The sequence below is a fragment of the Cupressus sempervirens genome, chromosome 4 (assembly GCF_028749045.1).
Source record: "Cupressus sempervirens isolate cs-2001-9-10 chromosome 4, ASM2874904v1, whole genome shotgun sequence".
Lineage (NCBI taxonomy): Eukaryota > Viridiplantae > Streptophyta > Pinopsida > Cupressales > Cupressaceae > Cupressus > Cupressus sempervirens.
The window spans coordinates 872,921,000-872,940,563 of record NC_143121.1 but is presented as its reverse complement, the minus strand read 5'-3'; positions in this window follow the sequence as shown (position 1 = coordinate 872,940,563).

Below are 19,564 nucleotides of genomic sequence, written 5' to 3'. Positions count from 1 at the left end.
AGGAATATTTAAATAATGTCAACAATTTATGTGTTTAAATTGACTTTTATCAGATATTCACCAAACTAAAATGTTTTACACCCCAATTTATCACTTTACTTTCAAGTGGTGGGGTTGAGTTGGCACCTGACTTCTTTTTTGTGCACCTATTGAAAGATTGACTATTGATCCCTAAATTATGTTGTCTATTAGTGTCAAATACTTAGTCATATATTTGGTAAAGTTGGTTAGTCGTCACTATAACTGAGCCATTCTATATAGGTCCAACATTGTAACTAGACTTGTATATATTTCATAAATAAAATGAGTAGTAGTGACTCTCGAGCAAGTCTATGGTTGTCGAGTACTCTAATACATGTTGAGTCATCTAGAAGATAGTTCATGCCAAGTGTATAGTTGTCAAGTAGCATAGTATAAGCCAAGCCAGTAAATGTCAATTGACAACATGCAAAAAAAATTTGACCAAGTGTCAAAATGTTCAAATGCTAAGTAAACCAATTTTTGTTGATCCTTATAGTCTGTTGTCTATTAGTGTCAAACACTTAGTCATTTCTATGGTAGAGGTTGTCAGTCATCACTACAAACAAGCCATCCTATGAAAGCTAAGCAATATATATAGACATGTTTGTATCTTAGTTGAAGTCAAGCAATTGTTATTGCTAAGCAAGCCCATGGTCATCATGTACTCCTATATATGTCAAGTGAGTCAGAATCCTATGTATGTCGAGTGAGACAAAAGATAGTATATTTCAAGCTATACAGAGTTAGTTCATGATGAGTCATACAATGCATGTCAAGGATACAAAAGTTGAGAGACAACATGAAGATTAGTAGTGACCGAGCGTTAAAGTGTTCATATGTCGAGCAAACTAGTTTTGATATATTTGTTTGGAATTGCACAAACACCGATGTAAACTATTTTTGGTCAACTTAATTCATGTTTTAATAATCAAGGAGTAATTTAAGGAGATAATTACACTTTTTTTTGGACCATTACTCCCTATGCAAGGTGTTTAACCAATCATAAAAATGGAAGGCTTAAGTGGCAAAAGGGAGAAATCTAGATTCTCCTTCAAAACTTTGTTTCAAGCATCCAAGCCCTATTTTTATAATGGTGAAGTGTGTGTGTGTGTGTGTGTGTGTGTGTGTGTGTGTGTGGATGCTTGAAGCAAATTTCTAAAGGAGAATCAGATAGAGTGACTGAGTAGAGCAATGAAGTGTAGAACAAAGTTATGTCAAATCAGAGAGAGGATCAAATATTGGAGAGAGGATCAACACTTAAAACTTTCAACCTCTAAACTATTCACCACACATCCATCTCACAATCTATGCATATAAACTGAAATAACAAATTAAGCACATACATCCATAGCATGAAAGTAAAATATTCAACACATGTATGACACAAGATATTTGGTTACCCAGAAACCCTCCAAGGAGAAGCTAAAACTGGGGTGGGGATGACACCCACAAAATCTTCACTACTACAGTAATAAAGTGTATCCAATGAAGGTTACAATGTTTAACCATGAAATATGATCTACCTCATTAAAATCTTACAAGATTTTAGATCTTACCCTGTTAAAGGATTTAAACACCTTGCTAAAAGTGTGCCTGGTAAAAGGACTTTAACTTACAATAAAGTAAGCACCCTGTTAAAGGATTTACAATAGTCTACCAAGACTACTATGTTAAGAGATTTAACTGATTCATCTGTTAGAATGTCTCAACGATGATCCTTCGGCTAGCACTCTGTTTCTTTATGTTAGATCACCTCTATATTGATGTGTACTTGATCTTTTCTGATCAGATGTATCTCTGTTGTCCTCTGATTCCTTTCCTCTGTCCTCCTTTAAATTATTCTACAATGTAACTCAATTCATAACACCTTAATCATCATGAATGCTCTATTCGCACATGTGAACTCTCTTCAATTCTCCTTATCATTCTTAGAAAGTTTAGGGTTAGGTACGAATCAACGATAATGATTCACCCATATTGCTGCTTAAACCTTCCCTTTTTTTGATTGGATGCATGTAATGCATAGGGATTCATTATTAAGATTCATCCTTATCATCAAAGATCATAAAAAAATCTTTAAGTCGGCCTAAAAATGGTTTACATGGAAGTTTGTGCCATTACAAACATCTATGTCAAAACTGTGTAACTTGGTACATGAAGTCCTTGATGCTTGGCATCAACTACAACTTCAATGTTGTAACTCAGCCTCTGAATGACTCATCATCTATCAATCACTTGGAATCTTAATAGCTCAACACATACCATCTACTCGGCACTTGAGTGACTTGGCACTTACTAGTTACTTGGCTCACAATAAATATTTTTCGCTCAACATATATTATCTGACAACTTATGCTCAACGTGTATTACTTGTTCAGCATAAACTAAGTAAATGACTTAAGTATATTGTCACTCATATGTCAAAACCAATCTAAGATTAAAAAATTACTAGTTATAGTGGTGAGTATGGTCGTGTTGCAGTAAATTGCATCAGGACACATTTAAGAGGAAAATCTAAGAGTTGGATGAATAGAAGTCTAGTTTATTATAGTTGTCACAAGATAGTACATGTGAGTAGGAACTATAGGACCCGAGCACTAGGACTTAGAAATGAACAAAAAAAAGGTGAAAACAAGGTTCATGAGACAAAGAACCACATGAATCAAACATGGAACAAGAAGTAAGAAGCCTGCAGCAATGGAACAAGTGAAGTCAAGATCACCCAATCCAATGGATCAAGTGATCGCACTACTTCAAACTAAGAAAATAAGGTATGTGAGGAATTTTAATTCAAATGATTCATCATACATTAGTTCCTAACATGTGATGTAGTGAAGTCCAAATCTACATGAGATGAGATGCATTAGGACAGTTCTAAGTGTGAACTGAGCGAAGTGCATATGTATCAATTTGGAGCATAGTTGATGTCGAACACTAGTATCAAAGTTTGTTGTGACCAAGTCACCGTGTTGACCAAGCTCAGATTGAAAATAGGAATATTGTTATGACCAAGCCAAAGAATGGAGTATTAATGCCAAGTTGTTTAATGCATGCTGATACAACTACCATCCATTAAACATATACCAACTATATGTATGGTACATTAAATACAAGGGTATATTGAATGTTTGAAGGTATTTAGTCAATTTTAAGTTCATTTCTTCATTCACCTAGTGATTTGAGAGTTTTTAGAGAGATTCAAAGGCAATTCTAGAGTGATTTATGCAAATTATGAAGGATTTAGTACGTGTTGTTGGTGAAATTGTGTAAGTTTACAAGGTTTATTTGAACCGAGTTTGACTACTTTGTGTAATAATTTGAATTTTAGAAACCTTATCTTGCAATGATATATTTTTTGTCTAGGAGTGGAAAGGAGGCACTGAAGGACAATAATTCCCAAATTGTGTGAAATGACACATGTCTCTAGCTGAAGTTCAAAGCTCGCCTTGAGATCACAATGATTAGAGATGCACCTGGAGCGTTGTCATCAATTCTACCCTAAGTCATCATGGTACATGATGTAAGATCATGTTACATGTGTAAGATTGAGAGATTGGTGACTTTGAGTTGAGGAAGCTATGCAAGAATGGAGTTTTGAAGGAAGAAAATAGTTGTGGGGAAAGTGATTACCCATGCCCTAGATTTTCCTAAGATTTTCAAGGTTGAGTAGATTAAGATAGTTTTGAGCAAGATGCATGACATGAAGTTGTGGTTGGAGAATAGTCTAGTGAAGATCACCAAATCAATCATCCATCAAGTCACCAATTACCCTACCCTTGACCGAGTGAAGATTGAGTTAAGTCAGGCTAGAAATGAAATTGAAGAACTTAAAAAGATGAAGTGGAATGGCTGAGGGATGTCAAATGATGTAAATGATGATCTTGTTATTGAGTTTACAGTCTGAGTGATTACCCATAAATTATTCAAGTCATAATTTTGATTTCTCCTTGAAAAATTGCTTCCCATTTTCAAGAGTATCATCTAAGAAGCCTGCAATAAGAAGCATCACACCATATTGAAAGGTAATAGTGAAGGTGCACCCAACTAGCTTTTGTAGGACCTAAACAAAAGGGATTTTTTTATTCTTAAAGGATCAAACCCATTTATTTGTCAAATTATGTTGAAGATGCCAACATTGAGTAGAAAGCTCATAGGATATCAACCAACAATTTGAGTAACCAACATATTTTTTCTCATTTACACTATTGGAATTAGTATATGGGAAACAAGTTACTGAGAGGAGGGTGAATCAAGATCTTAAACTTTTGACCTCAAAATCAATTTTCATAAATTTACACCTAATTCATCTCATATAATGGATTTATCATTAAAATTGTAATGTTAAAACATAAATTAAATACATCACATCCATAAAGATTTCAACACATAACACAATGATTTGGTGATCCAAAAACACTTTGAGATGAAGGTAAAATTGGGCTAGGGATGAAACCCACAAATCTTCATTGTTGCAACAATAAAGTTAACTTGTTAGGATTGCAATTTTTTATCGTAAGATATGATCTACTCTATGAGGGGTTTGTCCTATTAAACCTTAAGAAACTATTATGTCTCACCTTGTTAAAGGATTTTAACTCATAATGAACTAAGGACTCTATTAGGAGGTTTATATATATCTATTAAAACTACTATGTTTAGAGATTTACCCTATCTCAATTAATAATAATTGATTCAATACCTGATCCTCAGTTTTCTCTGTAAGCTAATCATGGGTCTCCTCTTTGCTATATCTCTAGTCTTATCTCCTAATCTGATAACTATGTTCACTCCTTTACTGCTCTGATTTCTCTTTGTTTGATCTTCTTTCAAACTTTCTATTCACTCCTTCGCACTTTATCTACACACATAAGGATACTCCTCCTTTTTCTCTAAACATGATTCTAGAGCTAGAATCCTCCTTAAATAGATGTTTTGTGAAGATTCTATGTTTTGATCTGCAATTTACAATTCACCATCTTTTGTCATTTCTATCTTATTTTCTGATTGGTTGAATTGCACACCTTATGATCATTACCTTCTCAAATGATGCATGATCATCTTCTTAGTTGGCTCCACAAATATTAAATGTTATATAAAAGTCAGCCAAAACGGTTTACATATGTGTTTGTGCCATTACAGACTTGTATGTCAAAACTAAACTACTTGGTACTTGAATGCTTTGACGCTTGGTCATGTATACTTATTCATTTTTTAACTTAGCTTCTATATACTTATTTTCTCAGCAATCACTAACTTGTCATTGTGATTAGTCTCTACTACATTGCTCAACTCATACATCTTGTTGGTCACTACTGATTACTTAACAATCACTATCCTGCTTAGTATAAGCTTTGTATGCTCAACCTTTACTAGATAACCTGGTCATAGTGATGACCTTGTAATCTTGTCTAGTAAATGACTAAGTGTTTGGACACTAATAGACAACATCGGCTTATAGATCAACAATCTCCCCCTTTGACAATAGTGGCAAAAAAACTTTGTCATGAATAAAATAGTCATTTCTTTAAAAAATGAGTACTCCCCTTGAGACCATAGTTCGATCTTGTAAAATCTAATCCTTGATATGCTCATTGCTTCTCCCTGTATTTTTCTTTATATCCCCTTTTATTTCATATCCCCCTTGTTTTTACTCTTCAATCCCCCTTGTTTTTGTGACTAATGGAACTTGGGGTTGCTGGGGCTAATTGATACTTATCAAAGAATTGCTGATGACTTGCCACAATATTATCATAGCCTTTATTTCATCGCTCCTTAACTTGATCTAAAATTTGAAACTAAATCTCTAGCTTGACAGCAAGATCAACGAATCCTACTATATGTGAAAAAATTGTATCTTTCTTGAAAATGTCTTTGGCAACATTGGTTGCCTTCTAAATAATCTCTATATGTGGAAATAACTGAAGTTGAATCGATGTCAACTTATGCCTAATCTCTGTATCTTTAGCCATGAGCTCAGCTAACCTCTTCTAACTAAATGTCGAGTCACTATAAGAAGATGATCTTAAACTTGCATTATTTTCCAATGTTATGATATTTGCATGTAATAGTTGTAATGAGTGTGTAGTATCTGTTGTAAAGAAATCTATATCACATAGTTTCAAATATAAAGAATTTATAGTTTTCAAAATTGCTTCCAACTGTGTGACTAATGTAGAAAGCTCGGCTTGTCTATGTACAAGTTTGTGTGATACTTTCTCTAACACTTTATGTTCCATTCTTCTTTCAGATCATTGTAGTAATATGTCATTGGTCTCTATGTCATTTGTCTAAATCCTATCAACTAAATATACTAGCTGATCCAAAATTGTATGTTGATTGTTCAAATCTATGATCCCAAATGCATCTACAAAATATCTTTGATAGTATGTAGTACCTGCCTTCTCTTCTCTCTTCTTAATTGTTCTTATTTTTCCTTATGGTTCAACAAGGTTTGTAGCTCTTACATCTACTCTAGTCTAAGATTATTCAAATCATACATAGGTAATGTAATTACCTCAACAAGGATCACTAACTTGTCATCTTCCTCACTTGCATGAGTCACAGCTTGAGATCATGAAGGTGTATTATCTGATTGTGATAATTGTAATTTTTTACCCTTTTTACATTTGCGTTTGTCGCACTTGTATAGAAAATGCCTATTGCATAGGTGTCACAATTTTTTTTTTGGAGCCTTTGCGCTTGACAATTGGATAAGAGCTTGAGTAGCCTCTTGCTCTTGATATTTTACTTCTTCTACCGATTTGGTGCATGAATCTTTATCAACATTTTCTCGCTTTTTCAAAATAAGCATACAATTTAATGGTGTATAAACAATTAAAGCCTTACCAAGTTGCTTGACACTTCTATCCTCTATAAATGATGTCACATTAATAGCATCAGTCTTCCTATCTTCAAGCTTTGGATATTCTACTATCTATAACAAAACTGGGTTAGTACACATTTTTCTTGAATCTTTCACTAAGCCTTGAATTTCCTCGTCTATCATTATATTTAGATTAGGTGGAGGGGTGTCAATGTCATCTTCTATTATGATAGTCTCTTTCTATTCATACTAACTAACAAGTTGTTGAATCTTCTCAATCATCTTGGCCACTTGTTTGTATTCATCTTCAAATTCTATTGTATCTCGACCTTCCCTCACTTCCACAGATGGAGTAAGCAACCCAAATGCTTCTTTCCATATCTTAATACTATCTTGCTCAACTTCATGAGCTTTATTTTTCAAAATCTTATATGTGTTTTCTCTTAGCATAAATTATTTACAAAATTCTTGAGGGTTATAGACATATGAGTCTTCCCCAAATTTGGCATAGCTTGTGCCAATGTTGTCTCTCTTATTTGTTTCTCAGTTGATAATGCCTATTTCCACTTGACATCCACTTGTTTATACAATCCCACTAGAAATCCAATTCCTAATTCCAAGGGTGTGTGTCTAAACTTGATCATCATGTCAATCATGTAACTTTTAAGATTATCTTGATCAACATTATTCAAAGAATCATATTGAATGTCTTTGAATCTCAAAATTCTTTTAGATTCTATCAATTTTTTACATACATGATCCACATTCATTAGAGGGAGTCTCTTTACTATTTTAAGTTTGTTGGGTTCATCAGACTTGGTCTTTTCATCATCTTCCTCCTCCTCTTGTGCTACGATCAGTTTTCTCCTTAGTTTTTCTTGTGCTTCAATCAATTTTCTCTTCTTAGATGGGCTTCCTGTTAATTTCTTGGTAGGGTTTTTTTTTTTCTATCTTCCTAATGATGATCACCTTTCCCTTTGGCCTCTAAGGTGTCACCATTTCTTGTACATCTTTCTTTAGGTTAGCCTTTACCTTTCACAACAACAAGTTCTTTCCCTTTGCCTTCCTCAGTCCCTATGGGTTGCCTTGACCCTTCTCCTTATTTCTTATTTCCACCCTCAACACTCTTTCTCTCTCATTTCTTCCCTACTTTGGGTGTGTCAGATTCAATAGTCAACTCTACAAATCTAGATTCATAAGTGCTAAATTTCTTGACACTTGCATCTATATCTTTTGTTAAAAGTGTAGTAACTATTGCAATGATCTCATCTACATTTACTTCATAGGGCATTGGCCTTAGCCATGCTACCCTTAGCAAAACTGCTTGTGCATATACAAAATTTGTATCTATAATGGTGTATATTTCATCATAGTATTTGTCTACAACTAACTTAGGAATTTTCATTCTTTTCCTCATCTTCACCTTGAATTCTTCAAAGTAGTTGTCCATTATTGCTTCAAAAATTTCTCCCAATATGCTAATTAGATCACTAATATGCTCCATAGCAGTTCCATTCCTATCTCAAGCAATTGTTCCAATGGTAGGAAAAGAGTTTTCTATATAGAAAAATATACAAACTAATAAGGATCCAAACTTACAAGAGATATTATTTTGTTTTCTCACTACCTCTAAATTCTTTGTAAGTTGGTGAAGTTGCAACTCAACAATATCATATGAATGATCCTTCTTCACAATTTTGTAGCCCAAATCCACTGCTACATAGGGTATGATGTTCAACATGCTTGATTGATAAAATTTGTGTGCTATCACACAAATAACAAATTCAACTAATGGATCCTAAATTCCATCAATTGACATACAACAACCATTCCACTTTGTCTTGGTCATATTTTCAATTTTATTCTTTGTTCCTCTTCTAATGCTCTTTGGTCGATCCAAGGTAGGGTACCCAATTACCTTGTGAATGATAGCTTTATTTATCTTGATTGGCCCACCTTCTAACCAAATTTTCATATCATGAATATGGTTAAGAACAATCTTTATCAATTCTACTTTGAAAACCTTTGGAAATCCTAAGGCACGGGTAAGCCCTTTCTCGATAATGATCTTGAATTCATCCTTCAATATTCCATTCACACATAGCTTGTTATAAGATGCTCTAATCTCAAAATCTCCAATTTCTCCTATTTCACATTGATAACATGATATTATGTCATGAACAGTCAAGTCTTTGGGTAGAATTGATGATAAGGCTCCAATATCATCATTAGTTTTTTTGATGTTCACTGAATATTTGAAGTTTGGTGGAGGTCTTTGATCATTTCTTATGATTTGTGTACTATTGTCTTTCAACATTTCACTTCTAGATGTCCTTTTGAACTAGGGTTTGAAACAAAAAAAATTGCAAATATCTTCACTGAATATTTAACTCGACACTAAGAATAATACTTACTTTGTTTCAAAAATTTGTTGATAAACTATTGTGATTCTTTTGCTTCGGTTACTAAAATTGGTTCGATCACCTTGAAATCTTCTCATAAGCTCTTTGATCACGTGGTGAATGAAAATGGATGTCCAATTTTGATAAATACCTTCAAACTTTCATTTTAGGTCTATAATTAATGTCTTTGTACTTGGTTGGTATGTGATAGCTAGCTTGGTCTCCATTTCAGCTCGATCAAGGGTACTCACTGAGCCATAACTAATTCATTTGGTCAATATGTTATCTTCCTTGATTACTTGGTCTATACTACAAATCTCGGTCAATATAGACTATACCATGATGCTTTGTACTTTGTGATTTTATTTTATTTTAACAGTTTTGAATTCATCTTTGGTTATGCATATATGAACTTTTAGCACTTCTATGCTAGTAACTGATGTAAGCTATAACATTGAGTATACAGTTCCTACATACCTTCTTTCTTTTAGCGAGATGTGGTGTGGTCACCTAATCCATCAGATTAGGTGTTCCTAGTTTCATCTATTCTACTACTTCCAGCTCTCACTATCTCTATACATGTTTTCTTTCCTTTAGATGTCATGTCCCCTTTTCAAATATTTAAAAAAATAATAATCTTTGCTAAGGCAAGCAGGCCCAAAAAAGGTGAAGTTTCGGCAAAAGGGGCTAATATTTGGAAACCAATGGACTAATAAACAAGAATTATTATTAAAATATGTTTTATTAACCCCTCTTGGACATGAGTTAGGGTTATGCCCTCTTTTAAGGGATTTGGAGGCATTTTGGGCTCATTCTAGAACTTGATTTTTGCTCATTGCTTTGTTGTTCTTCAGAGGCTGCCAAACCTGTGGAGAAGGAGACCCAAGGATGGGAGTTTGTAGGTTTCCAAGAAGGCTAAGGATGGGAGTTTAAAGCCATTCCATGTGCAAGCTCATGCAAAGTTTGCCCTTGTGCTAAACAGTGCAAATTTGTCGGTTTTCAGGTGTGTTTTTTTGTAAGAGTTTGGTGTTTCCGGTTGAGTATTTCATATCAGTTTGGGTTGCTGATATATTTTAGAGTTTTAGATGTTAAAATAGAGCTAAATATATGTATTGAGTCGTGGTTAAACTTTTGTGATAGATTATTAGTGTTTTGTGGTGATTCCAGGCTATTTTGTGTTATTTTCGAGAGCCCGATAAGCATTGTTTTTGTCCTCCGTTTGGGAGTTGTTGTGTAAATGTTATACAGATCTAGAAATGTCATTTTCTAGGCTGTTATGCTGCTGAAATTTCTATAAAAATGTCCACTTTCAGATTTATTAATAATATGTGAAGTTGTGAAGTTTTTGGCACTATTTTGGACATACTCGATTTTGGGTTTATTGAGAAATTGGTGGATCTTTGTAATATTGGTTGTTTGATTTTGAAAATCTGATTAGAGGGTTGAAATATCATATAAATTCAGAAAAAGGGACATTACATTAGATTTTTCGCTTCCATTGCTTGGTGTTGGTGTGGGTGTTCTAGTTTTGCAATTTTTGCTGATGTATCCAACTTTGAGATAAGTAAAACATATTGTTTGTCCATTTAGCCATTTCTTGTAATTTCCTCTAAAAATTTTTTTGATGTAGTTCTCTAGAATGTGTCCATATTCTCCACAATAGTGATAATTGTACCATGTATTGTAATCCCAGTTGTAGGAATTGCCTTCCCTTGATGTATGTGTTTGTTTTTCAAGTAACTAGTTTGACTTTTTCTTGAATCTACACTCATGAGCTCTATGTCTATACTTTTGACAATTGTAGCAATGACCTTGGAATTTACATACTTTTCTGGTTGAGTCATTTTCGTTTGATCTACATTCATGTGCTCGATGCCTTACCCTTCTTTCTTGCAACTAAAACAATTACCACTTGGTTTAGGTTTAGGAATTCACTTACCATTTTTGCTTCTACAAATATTGGTTGTGTGTCCAATTTTCCCATAGTAATAACATGTAGGTTTGTCTTTAGATTTTGCATTCTTTTGTTCTCCACTTTTGGATGATTCTCCTTCTTTAGTAGACGAAGTGTGCTTATTGTATCCAAGTCCAGAGGTGTCTTTTGTTCTAGGTGACTTCAACATTTCTTCAAAATATTTGATTACTTTATTTGGTTTATTCATTCTCTCCATGAGTTCCTTTTCATGCCTTAACTCACTTTTCAATTGCTCATTTTGCAGCCTTAGATTTGTGATCTCCAAATCTTTTCTATTTGCTTCCTAGTTTGGAATTACTAATTGATTTATCATATCTAGCTAATTATTTGTAAGATATTTTACTTCAAATGATCTCTCTTCAAGTCTACTAGTCATCTATCTTTTGTCTTATTCAACTATGAGCTTGTCTTCCACTGCTTTCTTCTTTTGTTTGATTGATTCACAAAGTGTAACAGATTGAATTTCTTGTTCTATCTTGAGATCTTTTGCTTCTTTTGCCAGGGCACTATTCTTCTCTAGCAATTTTGTCAATGTTTAATTATTGTTTCCAGTCTTTCCACTATCAAGTAGTCCTTCTATATCAACTTCTTTGTATTAAGTGTCATTTTGTTGAATAGATATCTCTCTTCTTCTCTTTAGTGTTTTCCTTAACTACTCTTTTGTTACTTCCAATTGTTACAATCAATATGGATTTTAATCATCTGATTCTCAATGATTTTTCCCATCTTAATCACTTCTATATCTATGATCTGATCCTCTCAAGCTGCTAGGAAACCTAATAAGAAAACTGAGCTTTGATACCAATTGTTTGAATGAGTATATGGGAAACAAGATACTAAGAGGGGGGTTGAATCAGGATCTTAAACTTTTGATCTCAAAATAAATTTTCATAAGTTCACACCTAATTCATCTCATATAATGTATTTATCATTAAAACTGTAGTGTTGAAACATAAATGAAATAAATCACATCCATAAATATTTTAACACATAACACAATGATTGGGCAACCCAAAAACACTTCAAGATGAAGGTAAAATTGGGGTGGGGATGAAACCCGCAAATCTTCACTATTACGAAAATAAAGTTAACCTATTAGGGTTATAGTGTTGGATCATAAGATATGATCTACCCTATGTGGGGTCTTCCTTGTTAATAGCTTGAGAGACTATTAGGTCTCACCTTGTTAAAGGATTTTATACTCATAATGAAGTAAGGACTTTGTTACAAGGTTTACATTTATCTATTAAAATCATTTTTTTGTGTTAAGAGATTTACCCTATCTCAATTAACAATAACCAATTCAGTACCTAACCCTTGGTTTTCTCTATAAGCTAATCTTGGGTCATCTATTTGCTATATCTTTGATCTAATCTCCTAATCTAATAACTCTGTCCAGTTCTTCACTACTCTAATTGCTCTTTGTCTAATCTACTTTCAAAATTTCTCTTCACTCCTTCACACTTTCTCTACACACATAAGGATACTCCTCATTCTCCTTTTTCTCTACACACAGTTCTAGGGTTAGAATCCTCTTGTGAAGGTTCTAGGTCTTGATCTATAGTTAACAATTCACTATCTTTTGTCATTTCTACCATTTTTTGATTGGTTGAATTGCATGCCTTGGTATCATTACCTTCTAAAATTATGTGTGATCATATTCCTAATTGGCTTTACAAATATTAAACATTATATAAAAATTATCCAAAATGGTTTACATATGTGTGTGTGTGTCATTCCAAACTTGTATGTCAAAACTGAACTACTTGGCACTTGAATGCTCTGACACTCGATCATGTATACTTCTTCATGTTGTGACTCAGCTTCTATATACCTTTTTGCTTACCAATCATTCACTTGTCATTATGCTTAGTCTCTACTATATTTCTTGGCTCGTACATCTACTCAGTCTCTACTGAATACTCGATAATCACTATCCTTCTTGGTATAAGCTTTGTATGCTCGACCTTTACTAGATAACTCGATCATAGTGATGACCTTGTAATCTTTCCTAGTAAATGACTAAGTGTTTGGACACTAATAGAAAACAAATCAACATGCTTAAACATTTAAAAAATGAGTAGGAAGTCAAATTATCTCAAGGTACTACCTTAGTTAACTTTTTTGCAAGACTCTTTCTAATATCTTTCTTCTCCAACTTCAATTATTCATCTTCTAAAATTAAGCATATGAAATGATACCAAAATTGGATGTAGTTGGTCTTACAATGAAGGGATGAGGTCTTTGTAATGTGAATCACACTCGTCATGTCATTGTACAACCTACTATTTCTTGTGTCTTTCCCAATTACTCCTTAAATACTTTTAATAAAATCATCTCCTTATTATCTATAATAGAAAACTATTCTTCTTATGTGGTTGAAATTTATACAACCTTTTGCAATCTACAAATCTAGTTGACCATTGTGCCACCTATAGTAAAAATATACCTTGCAATATTCCTCATGTTATCAATATCTTTTGCTAAATATAAATCAAATAGCCTTGTAAAGTAGAATGAGAACCTTCAAAATATAAGGATTAAGTTTGTGTACCTTTCAAATGTATGAGAATCCATCTTTTCCATGAATTTTCTTAAATTTTGGCATCTCTCCTAATACATGTGTTAGCCCCCACTAATAATGTTATTAATGTCTGAGAAAGAGTCATATCAGTTGTTATGTTATCATTGATGTCAAGCCTTAATTGATCAGATATTATGCTAATTCAATAGAGTGTCATATCATTTAATTGATGAAGATGATTTCAATAAAGTATGATGATGTAAGTGTTGATAAGTGTATGGTATTCAATGGGATCTTGAGTGAGTTAGATTCTGACAATATAATGTCGATTTGGTCATTTTACATAATTTTATTAAGTTTTTAGATCATGTATAAGCAATACAATTTGTTTTGTGAATGAAGAAAGATAGTATTAACAAAACTACTATAGTTGTCACTGAGCACCTGATGGAAAAGTGAAGAAAGATTATGTTAACCAAGCAATTACAATGTTAACTAAGTCTAGTGTTGACTGATAAAGATGTTAACCAAGAATGAACAGGAAGAACAAGTTTAGAAAAGATTTAATCAAGGATGACATTTGATCAAAATTAAGATTGTTCACAAAGTTTGAAGGATGAGATCAACAGTTGGAGAAATTCAAAGAAAACATGATGAAGGAGATTTAACTATTTGAATTGGAGCACAAAGTTCAAGGTGGAAGTATAGTTCCTAGGCATCTAGATTCAATGAATTTGAACTTAACGAAGATTTGACATTTGTGATTAAGCAACAAAACTTGAAAGATTATAGAGGAATCATAAAACTTTTATTATTAAGGGATGAACAATATGTTCATTGTTGCTAACCAAATTGATGAAAAAAGTGAATGTCATAAGGTGAACCAAGAAGAATAAAATTGTGAAGACTAATCAGAGGAAGTGTTAAGTTGATGTGTGAAGTGTGTGAATCAACCATAAAGGGATTAGAGTTTTGAAGGAAGAAAGATATTGAGTGAAGTGGAGATCTGAATAAGAAAGGTAGTGATATAACCTAATAGATCATTTTAGTGTTATTTTATAATAATTATAGCAAAAAATATCTTAATTGAGTGGACCTAACATTCTTTTGAAATTTTATCTGGTGACACTATTTTGAATGTGTTGTAAGTCCTTTAGAGCATGCAATATTTAGCAATTGTCAAGGAGTGAACAAGGTCTAGATGATCTTTGGTGAAGATCCTCTTACAAGGTCACATTAACAATGTATGCACAACATTTAATAAGGTTGATCCTAATAGAGCTCACTTCATATGAGTGAAATTTATGAGTCTTTGATTCTTAGGTGGTTTTTCCCTTTACAGGGGTTCTATGTAAATTTTTTTGTGTCAAAATTGTGTGGAGGTTTATTGTGTTGTATGTTTATTTCAAGTTTATTGTTTATTATTGCAACTCAATATAAGCTAAAAAAATTCTTTGATATCTCGTATATCAAGTTGGCAATTTCATACAAAGTTATATCAATTTAAATTATGATGTTTGATCTAGTTACTGAGTTATTGATCTAAAAGTTCAAAGTATTTGAGTTGGTGAAAAAGTGTGTTAAGGCCTATAGGATAAATCATTATAAATGATTCACACCCCAACCCCTAGTTATCTAACAATTGGTATTAGAGCTAAGTACTTGAAGGAAAAGTTTGAAGGGAATTAAGCCAAAGATCTAAAAATGCATAAATGAGATGTACCAAAGCTAAACAAGGAAAATTTATCTTTATGGAAAATTAGGATGATGTTGCATCTATCTAGGATTGGATACAATGCATTATGTTATCTAGACAACCAATACATTCCTCTAAACCATCCTATGATAGTAGAGGAGATGAACCAATAGAAAGAACACAACAGATTGATGACTAAGATTGCTTCTGCAATGAATGATGTTAAGTTTGATGATTTCAAGAACTATGATAATGGTAAAGAGATGTGGGAAGATATAATACTTGTGCATGGTAGAGATCATAATGTATTAAGAGCTAAAGAACAAAGTCTAAGAGGAACATATGATGATACGAGGATGAAATTTGTAGAAAACATTGTTCAATGTGTTAATCGAATCAAAGAGGTTGTGAGTGATATAAAACTACTATAGGAGTCATCAGTGATAAAGAAGTTGTAAGTAAAGTTCTAAGAAAAGTATTCCCTATTTATGTTATAAGAGTGTTTTATATTTAGGAATTCATAGGTATGCTTAGTAATGATCTTACTCTTGATGGTTTAGTCTATAGATTGAATACATTTGAGTTAAGTAACTTTGACAATAGTGTTCCTAAGATTGAGAATGCTTTTAAGTCATTAATAATCATTGGAAGTTAAAAGAAAAAGAATATTAGTAAGGATGAGAGCGATTTAGATTGAGATTGAGATGATGAAGAGATTGTTAGAAAGGACAGGGTTATCATTGCACCAAAAGATCGACCTGTTAATGCCCAATACAACCAATAGTCTTATAGAACCACAGGCAGCAATTAAGTCATGTTGCAAACCCTATGAGGGACACTAGCCCACTACCAACAATCCCTTCCTAGCATCACTTGTTGTGGACAATAGGATTCAAACCTATGACGAAGCTCTGATACCAAGTATTAGAAAGGACATGGTTGTTGTTGCACCAAAAGATCAACCTGTTAATGCCAAATACAACCAATAGTCATATAGAACCATAGGAGGCAGATAAGTCATGTCACAAACCTTGTAAGGGAAATTGGCCCACTGCCAACAAAGATGGATGAGATTGAAGCATTATTTTCAAGCAAGCTACCAAGAGGTAAAGGAAAATTCAAAGGTAAACTACCTCTAATATTTTTTAAATAAAATGAAGTTGGTCATATTGTTTCTAGATGTCCTAACAAGAATAGGAGTTACAAAAATGACAAGAAGAAGCACAAATATAGAAAGAACGAGGACTGTAAGGAGAAAGGGAAAAGGTCATGCTACATTGTTGAGGAAGAGCACATCGAGTCAAACATTGATGATGAGAATAAAGTAGAAGTGGAATATGTTGTTTTTAAAGAAGATCTAGATGAGGAAAGGTAGGAAGAAGAAAAATATCTTATTTATCATGTTAGTAAGAGTGATACATGGATTATTGAGATTTTCACATCACATGGTTGGTGATATTAGTAAGTTTGATAAGCTAGAAGAATATGATGGAGGACATGTTAAAGTTGGGAATGATGTTCCACGTCCTGTGAAAGGTAGAGGTTCATTTATGCTAAATAATAAAAACATATGTGATAATGCTTACTAGGTTCAAGGACTAAACTAAAACTTGTTGAGTGTTACACATCTAAATAATACAAGCCACAGATTGAAATTTCAAAATATAAAGGTGAATATCTATGATGATAATGGGAACTATACCGTCTTAAATTAGACACACTCTAATATAATGAAGATTTAGCACCTATTTAAGGCGATATCATCAATCTCCTTGCACCTTCCCTTCTTTTTTCCCTTTTCTAGAGTTTCATAGTGTTAAGCTTGAGGTAGGATCTATCCTCCTACAGTCTCCCCTCCCTTCATCTATCCTGTTGGAAATTTTTCTCTGCACCAAAATGATTACATCTTAGACTCTGCACCTAATTTTAGGAATTTGAGACCTATTTTGAGATACCAAAGGGATTCAAGAGGTAATGGGTTCTGATAATCAAGGGCACAATGTGACCCATATCACTTAGAGTCATAGTTCATCCCTAATGGACCAATTAGGGTTGCAATGCACCCTTGTTTGGGCCCTATTTTGTGTCCTCTTCTTAGACCTTGTATCTAATTAGTTTTGGGGTGCAAGAAACTTCTAGGTAGGTCGACTTGTGGGAGTAAGCTATTATGAACCCTTGATAAACCCTTCTATTTGCTCCATTTCTAATATATCATCATCAAGTGTCCAAGAATTCATGTGCTCAAGACCTAAAGTTCTCAAGCATTCTTCAAGCCTTCAATGCATTAAAGATATCTCTCCAATGAAGATCAAGGATTCATGCATTCAATCTATTAAAGAAATCTATGTAAGATTTGTCATTCTAACTTTCAAGATCTATCTTCATACATTCAAGATCCTTTGTTTCATCTTCTATATTCATCCTCTCGAGATCTACATTCATCTACATGCATTCCTAAGGTAGATTTCAAGCACATTCATTCACAAAGGTTTTGGTATAACTTTGATTTCCTTTCTAGGGTTTTAAAGTTGAGTTAAAGCTACTACATCTACATACTTGATTATGTTTCAAATTTAAGATCATATTCATAGATTTACATTGCTTCATGTTAGATCTATCACTAGTTCTTGTATGTATTCTAACTTTATTTTGATTCAATGTTGATTCCTAAACTAGGGTTTAACTAAGGAAACCCCCCACCCCCAACAACAAAAAAAAAAAAATCCTTTATTCTCTAGGTTTCAAATCTTGGATTGACAAACAAGTTGTAGATTTAGATACCCTTTTCATTGTTTATCAAAATTGCAAAATCAAAATAAGTGTCACACAACTTCATGAGGGGTGCACTACACCCCTGATGCTCCATTTTGCCCCTAAAGATCTAGTTTATCCCTTACAAATCACCAAATAATTTATGTGTTTTGTCTATAGCACAATTTTATATTTTATGCAAGGAGAATCAACCTTTCAAAGATCATTTGACAAATCATTTTTAGGTTTGGATCTCACAAGATATTTCGTCTTCATCTCTTTCATTTCTATATACTTTTAAATTTTATCATATCTTTATATTTAAGCTCTATATTACATATCTTCTTGCTAAAACCCTCTTAAGGTGGAGGTGAGAGCGCAATAAATCCAAGTTATTCATTCCTTTTGCATTAGGGTTTTCATTGATACTTCATTTTGTATTGATCTAACCTAATCCAAGGGGTGGATCCATTGACCTTATGGTCAAATCATTTTTCATTTAGTGACTAAACACTTAATCAGATTGATTGATTGCATTGCTACTGAGCTTTACAGTTGCTACTAAGCCTCACATATAGATAATAGTGCATGCCGAGCTTCAAAGTCTATTGAGCTTCACAAAGTCTATCGAGATCATTAATGTAAATGATGCAGGAAGTAGTGTTAATTAGGCTCTATAATGTTAATTGAGCTTATCAGTGTCTACTGAGATGATAGTGTTAACAAAGTAGAATGAAGGTAGTGTTGACTGAACTGCAATGTCAACCGAGCCATTCAATGCCTACTGAGTTCTTTAGTGTTCATCAAGTCACCAAATGCTAACCAAGTTTGTGACTACTCCTGAGTGATAAATTTGGACCAAGCACCAATTTCAACCAAGTGTTAGAGCTTGCCAAGAGTCATAACATCACCCGAGTGGTCTTCAGGATATGAGTTACAACAGTGAGCTGACTTGGTGAATTCTGATGAATTTGGTATTGTAGCCGACTCCAAAAGGTAATGATTTGGATTGGTATATATGTAACACATCTTTTCATATCCAAATGAGAGTATGTATCAAGTAAGAAGTAATATGAGTGCGAACTAGAAGACAAAGGCAACAAGTAGTATAAGGAAAAGCAGATTGTTATCTATCATAGCAAGGTGATAATTATACATCAAAGGAATCTCATTTAGCAAATTGAGTTGTAGATCAAAGATCTGCTATTGGTTAATCCTAATAGGTACATCAATAAAATCCTCTAACAAGGTGGACTTAATAGTCTTGTGCAAATCTCTTAACCGAGTGCACACTTAATTGTATTATATAAATCCTTTCACAAAGCGAACCTAACCGTCCTTATTGCTCCTAATAGGGTATTTCACCAGAAGT